Below are 7712 nucleotides of genomic sequence, written 5' to 3' on the forward strand. Positions count from 1 at the left end.
AACTATATTCCCGAGCACCCCATTTCCACTGTCCACATCTACTAAATGCAACAATGTCAAAGAAGCTCCTGTAAGTTTGCTATTTTTTCCAATAATTTTTACATATTTATTGATGTTGCTACTGTCATAACCATGACGTATCAACACTGTCTCTTTTATATAGAATGAATTATTTTAAGTTATGACATAAATTTTAAGTAGAGGCAGCTAGCACCGTCTGTCTGATGGTGACACATAGTTTGACGGTGTTGACAAAAACATCCAAATCATCCTCATTGGAGGCTGGAATATTATTTCTGATCACAAAAAAATAATAATATGGCTTGTAGTGTTTCATTAACCTCTTTATTTCTTAATATACATAATTTTCCCTTTATTTCTTCCACGCACAGCCCTACAATATTTCCTTATTATATGTATCCCCAATGACTAAAACCATAAATGCATTTAGTTGCACTATTCCATAATCATTTTATAAGCACTTGCCAAACTAAACAATTAAATTCATTGTAATTTTGCACAATTTCATAGTAATTCCATGTAATTCTGGCCTTCCTTTTATGTATTTTAGGAAGTTATGGCTAGGCAGCAGATATCAGTGGAGGAGTGAAGGTGAAGAAACAGGGATTACTAAAAAAAAGTGGAGAGAGAAAATATATCGTGAGCCAGAGTTAAAGGAGGAATACCTGAGAAAGGAAAAGCAAAGATGGAAGAAGAGAGTAGAGAATGAGAAGATAAAAACTATCAGTGATTTGAATGAAAGGGAAAGGCATGGAAACGTAGACAGCAAGAGTCAAGAGAAAGATCTTCCATGAGATGATTGGGAGAAGCCTTTGCAGTTCTCAACTCTATCATATTGCTGAAGGTGACATGCAGACATATGATGCACTCCTTTCTCAACCACTAAAACCTGTTCCAGCAATGAGGAAAATCCATCAGGTCATACCTTACAGAAATGGCATCCATTGCAGATCATTGTCACATTTCTGCAGTGAGCCACAGATGTGCCAGTGTTTCAGTCCAACAACATTTCAGCTGACTGAAATGAAGCAGGAACCCCAGAGTGGTCATGATGGGACTATGTCATCTGCTGGGGTCATTCATTGTGGAGATTGGCTTGCTGTCATTTATGACCAAAATTGGTGGTTAGCAAAGGCTGTCACTGTGGATGCTCATCGTCAAGATGTTGAAGTGGAGTTTTTCCACCCTCATGGGCCCAGCACTTGCTTCCATCCAAAACCAGGTGGAAAGGATATGTGTTTTGTACAAGTTGAAGATATTGTCGTCAAACTGATGGAGCCATCATCACCAGGTCATGCAAGCAGGATGAGGGAGATCTACCACCTGTTTGCTGAAGTCATGGACTTCATAGAGCAGAAGCATATTAATCATCTACTTCCTGATAAAGCTGACTGAACATTTTTGAAGATTTTTAAGCCCAGAAAAGGACGGAATTTTTTTTTTTAGTTCCTGGTGTGTTTTCTGATGTTTATACTTAAACATTGCAGTTGTACCTTTGCTGTTTACCGTTGTTGTTAACAATTTGTCATGTACATTTTATCCTTCTGTAAGTATTATTTGTTGTACTAAATTATTTGTTATTTGTTGTACTAAGTTGTTAAGCAAGGCAGCATTAACTTGAGTGGTGAAAAGGTTGGAATTGTTTGTTGTAATTAGGTCTCAGTCACCACCGTCAGATGGAACTTTCTTTGTTTTAAATTAATATGCTTACAATCTGTTCCTCCAAAGCAGTTGATTTATTAAAGTAATTGTCTCTTTAAAAGTAAAAATGTGTTTTTAAGTACAAAATTGTTATTTTGTATATTTAATGATAAGTTGCATGAAGTAAGAGTTTTTAAAGTACATGTGAAATAGTATAAAAAAATGAACAAAAGTGAATATTCAACAGCATATATGTATACCTATGGTGTAGACACAATGATTTAAAAGGTCTAAATCTATATACGACTAAACAAATAGGAATAATTAGCTTTTTATTGTGTTTGACTGTGTTGACAAAAACTAAGTAATGACAGGAAAAATACATACTTTATGAAAAAATTACAAAATCAGGAGGTTTCTCTGAAATATTGCTTGATTACTGAGACCTTGTTCTATAACCATATAAGTTTAGATTTCTTAACATTTAAATTTTTTTCTTTTCAAAATTAGGAACTTGTTTTATCCAAATACTCAAGAATCAGTGCAGTGTCATGGCCTGGTGGAAGAAGCTGTCCCGGAGTCTGTTGGTCCTGCCTTTTATGCTGTGGTACCATTTCCCCGATGGTGCTGCAAAGAAGGGGCGAACCCAAACACAGGACACTGGCATGGAGATAGAGCTAGGATGCAGACACGAGCGTGAACGTGGCTGGAGCTGAAAGGCAAACAGGAACAGGCGGCAGGCAATACTTATCTCGAGATGGAGAGCCAGAGCTACACAGGTAAACCTCGGTACTGATGTAAAACTTAGAATACACAATCCTAAGCGGTCAGGAATGTGAATGACCACACTGGCTGAAACAACGATCTGGTGATGAGTGGATGCAAAGCTGAGATATTTACACTGCAGGGTAGATGAGAATTAGGTGTGCCACAATCAAAAGGAATTAGGAGAACATGGGGAATTAATGGTTGGGACTGTGACAGTACCCCGCGCCCCCCCCCCCCATGGGAGCCTCCAAGCGAACCACCAGGCTTGCCCAGATTGTCGCGATGGAAATCTTGGATGAGGGAAGAGTCTAAGATGAAGGAGCAGGGGATCCAGGTGCGCTCCTCAGGACCATATCCCTCCCAATCGTTGAGGTACAGGAGACCCCTGCCTCGGCAGCGCACATCCAATATTCACCATACAGTGTAAGCTGGGTAGTCATCGATGACCCGGGCGGGTGGAGGAGGCTCAGCAGGAGAGCACAAAGGGCTGATAGATACAGGTTTCAATTGGAGACGTGGTACGTGGGATGAATGCGCATGGATCTAGGTAGTTTGAGTTTGACCACTGAGGAGAGGTTGATGATGCTCTCAATTTCGAATGGTCCGATGTAACAAGGGGTGAGTTTGTTGGATTCTGTTTTGAGGGGGATGTCTCTTGAAGACAGCCAAACCTTCTGACCAGGCGTTGATAGTTGGGTGCTGGAATTCAGTGGCAATCGGCAATACTCTGGTCATGGTCAGCAGAGCAGGGCTGAGTGTACATCCTTCTGGACCTTGCGGGACCGGCGGAGATGGGCCTGACCTGAAGGCAGAGCAATGTCATCTTCATGGGCAGGAAACAGAGGGGTTTGATAGCCTAGGGAGCACTCAAAAGGAGACATACCGGTGGTGGTGCTGACCAGGGAGTTGTGGGCATTCTCAACCCAAGTGAGATGGGTGCTCCAGGATGACAGGTTATTGGCGGAAATGCAGTGCAGTGCTGCTTCCAAATCCTGATTTGCTCTATCTGTCTGACCGTTAGACAAGAAGACAGTTCCAGTTAAATTGGAAGACAGACTTACTGAAGCTCTGAGGGCTTGACAGAAGGATCTCCAGACTTGGGAGATGAACTGGGGACCCCGGTCAGAAACGATGTCAGAGGGAATTCCATGAAGGCTGAAAACGTGTTGGACAAGGAGGTCAGCTGTTTCAAGGGCTGTAGGAGTTTGGGAAGGGCTATGAAGTGCACAGCTTTGTAAAAACAGTCCACCATGGTGAATGCAGCTGTGTTCCCATGTGAAGGGGGTAGTCCAGTAATGAAATCCAAAGCAATGTGGGACCAAGAGCGACTAGGGACAGGTAGGGGAGGAAGCAGCCCAGCAGGTGGCCGATGGGAGGCTTTTCCGCAGGCACACACAGAACAGGCAGAGTCGAAGGAGCAAGTGTCGGCATCCATGGTGGGCCACCAGAAATGTTGCTTCAAAAGGGACAGAGTTTGACAGATACCAGGATGGCAGGCGAACTGGGAAGTATGCCCCCACTGGAGAACCTGAGAACAAACAGAGTCAGGCACGAAGAGGCGATTGGGGGGGTCCATTGCCTGGGTCAGGTTGAGTCCCTTGGGCCTCTTTAACCATGGACTTGATTTCCCAGGCGAGGGCAGGCACAACACGGGACGGTGAAAAGATGGTATCAGGGTTGGAAGGGTCCTCCTCGGTGATGTATTGACAAGAGAGAGCATCTGGCTACACGTTCTTGGAACCAGGACAGTAGGTGAGGGTGAAATTGAAGCGGCCAAAAAAAGTGCCCAACGGGCTTGGCGGGAGTTAAGGCGTTTAGCTGTCCGGATGTATGCCAGGTTCTTATGGTCTGTCCAGACGAATGGGTGTTCTGCTCCCTCCAGCCAGTGCCTCCACTCCTCCAAGACGAGTTCGATGGACAGCAACTCCCGGTTCCCAACGACATCGTTCCGTTCAGCGGGGGTTAGACTGTGAGAGAAGGTGGTAAAAGGATGGAGCTTTTGGTCTGGGACGGAGCATTGAGAGAGGACCGCTCCCACCCCAGAGTCGGAGGCATCTACTTCCACAACAAACTGGCGAGAGGGGTCAGGTTGGACCAGGACGGCAGTGGAGGTGAAACGCCTCTTCAGCTCCAAGAAGGCCGAGACCGCTTTGGGGGTCGCAGGAGAGGTCAGCTGAGTAAGGGGTGCTGCCACCCAGCTGTAGTCCCTAATGAAGCGACGGCAGAAGTTGGCAAACCCCAGAAATCGCTGGAGTTGTTTAAGCGTCGTGGGTCTGCAACCTCCCGGATCCTCCCTCATCTGCCCGCTCTCAAAGATACACCCCAGGAAATTGTCCGAACGGGCATGGAACTCACACTTCTCTCCCTTAACAAATAGCTTGTTCTCCAAAAGCCTCCGAAGAACCTGGCGGACATGGTGAGCGTGCGCCTGGAGATTACGGGAGATTAGGATATTGTCCAGATAAACGAAAACAAAACGGTTAAAAGAGTCCCTCAGGACGTCGTTGACCAGAGACAGGAATACCGCGGAAGCATTGGTCAGGCCGAAGGGCATCACCAGGTATCCAAAATGACCGAGTGGGGTGTTGAAAGCTGTCTTCCATTCATCTCCCTCCCTTATCCTGACCAGGTGATAGGCATTCTGCAAGTCCGATTTAGAGAAAATTGTGGCTCCGTGAAGGGACTCAAATGCTGAGTTGATAAGGTGCAGGTGATACTTATTCTTTATGGTAATGTTGTTCATGCCACGGTAGTCGATGCAGGGGCGTAGTGAGCCGTCTTTCTTACCCACAAAGAAGAAACCAGTGCCTACAGGGTAAGATGAGGGTCGGGTGATGCTAGCTGCGAGGGAGTCATTTACGTATGTCTCCGTAGCTTCTCTTTCTGGGCGGGACAGGTTGTACAGCCGACTGGTGGGTAATGAGGCTCCGGGGAGAGGGTCAATTGTGCAATCGTAAAGGCGATGTGGAGGCAGAGAAAGAGCCTGTTGCTTGCTAAACACTTCTCCCAGATTGTGATATTAATCTACGGGAATAAGTCGGGGGGCGCAGAGGTGGACGAGGTCGCAGTGACCTCCACTGGGGGAAGGGCTGGTTGCAGGCAAAAGGAATATCGGAACGAACTCCAGCTGACCATCTTCCCGATGGGCCATTCGATGTGGGGGTTATGATGGCTTAACCAGGGGTGGACAAGAATTATAGGGGCTTGAGGAGAGAAAATTAAATTGAATCATACCTATTCCCGATGGTTTCTGGAAAGAAGGAGAAGCAGGGGTTCCGTGCAGTGTGTGACTCGGGCTAGGAGTCTACCTTCCAGTGTCCTGGCGTCCCGAGGGGGTACACAAAGGCTCACGAGGAATTCCGGCTTGGAATGCTAAGTTTTCATCCATGAAGTTTCCCTCTGCGCCGGAGTCCACTAGTGCTAACAGAGGCAAGGACCGTTGGTTGTAACAGAGAGTGGCTTGAAGTCCTCCGGGGTCGTTTTGTCCCAGTAGGGAACGCTGGCTGGCGAGGGCTTGTTGAAGGGTTTGTTAATCCTGCGATTAAGGGAGATAAAGTTCCCATACTTGGCAGTGGTTGGCTTGCAGAGAAGAGGTCGATGGCGAAATTAATGTAGGGTGGACTCCAAGACAGACCTAATGATGTTGTGGTAGTTGTGCTGGCTAAAGACAGTGAATGATTAGATTGATTAGCTTTATTTGTTACATGTGCATTGAGACCTACAGTGAAATGTGCTATTTTTGAGTCAACAACCAACATTGTGCTGGGGGCACCTGCAAGTGGCACCATGCTTCTGGCCAACATAGCATACCTACAAATCACTAGCTGTACATCTTTGGACTGGGAGGAAACCAGAGCACCTGGAGGAAGTCCATGTAGTCACAGGGAGAACCTTACAGGAAGTGGCAGGAATTGAACCCCAAACACTGGTGCTGCAAAGTGATTGTGCTAGTGGTTATGCTACTGTGCCACCCCACGTTATTAAATGTAGTTCAGTTACATATGATGTAAATAGGTAAATGAAAACAGAAAAAGGGGTGAAAACAAACATGGAGGCATTCTGGGTAAAGCAGCATCTGTGGGAGAAAGAAACTAAACATTTCAGCTTAAAATCATGAATTAAGACAGATACAATGCAAAAAATATTGGAATGGTGAAGTTTACTAAAGTTGCTGGAAATACTGGACATTTGTAGGGAGAGTAAAAGGGTTTACATTGCCAGTTAATGACTTTTTCCTTAGCATTGGCCTGGTTATCTGAAATGATCAAATGTAATGATTGTATTCATTCAAGTGGTGAGGGCTTTGCAGACTGAGCCAGCATTTAATTGCCCTTCAGAATATGTAGGGTGGGTGGGTTGCTTTCTTCATCTGCTGCAGTCCTTGAGGTGTAAACCCATTGTGCTGTTAGACCATAAGATAAAAGAGCAGAATTGGGCCATTTGGCCCATTGACTCTGCTCTGTCATTTCATCATAGCTTATCCAATTTTCCACTCAGTCCTGATCTCCTGCTTTCTTCCCTTATTCCTTTATGCCCTAACAAATCTAGGATCTATCAACGTCTGCCTTAAATATACATGAAGACTTGGCCTCTACAGCTGCCTGTGGCAAAGAATTCCAGAGTCACCACTCAGCCAGAGAGGAAATTCTTCCTTGTCTCTGCTCTAAAAGGACAGCCCTCTAGTCTGAGGCTGTGCCCTCTGCCCTTAGACTGTCCCACCATAGGAAACATCCTCTCACGTCCACTCTTTCAAGGCCCTTCACCATTTGATAGGTTTCAATGAGGTCACCCCTCATTCTGCTGAATTCTAGTGAATACAGGCCCAGATGACAAGCCATTCATTCCTGGAATAATTTTCGTGAGCCTTCTTTGAACCTTCTCCAGTTTCAGCACATCCTTTCTTACATAAGCAGCCCAAAACTGCTCTCAATTACCCAAGTAAGACCTCGCCAGTGCTTTATGAATTCTCAACATTACACCCTTGCTTTTATGTGTCCTGATGAAGAGTCTTGGCCCGAAACTTTGACAGTGCTTCTTCCTATAGATGCTGCCTGGCCTGCTACATTCCACCAGCATTTTGTGTGTGACCCTTACTTTTATATCCTATTTCTCTCTAAATGAGTGCTAACATTGCATTTGCCTTCCTCACCACATACTCAACCTGCAAATTAACCTTTAGGGAATCCTGCACAAGGACTCCCAAGTCCCTTTGCACCTCAGGTTCCTTGTATTTTCTCTCCATTTAGAAAACAGTCAACCTTTTAACTACTTCTACCAAAATG

Source organism: Hypanus sabinus, chromosome 7 (genome assembly GCF_030144855.1).
Source record: "Hypanus sabinus isolate sHypSab1 chromosome 7, sHypSab1.hap1, whole genome shotgun sequence".
Lineage (NCBI taxonomy): Eukaryota > Metazoa > Chordata > Chondrichthyes > Myliobatiformes > Dasyatidae > Hypanus > Hypanus sabinus.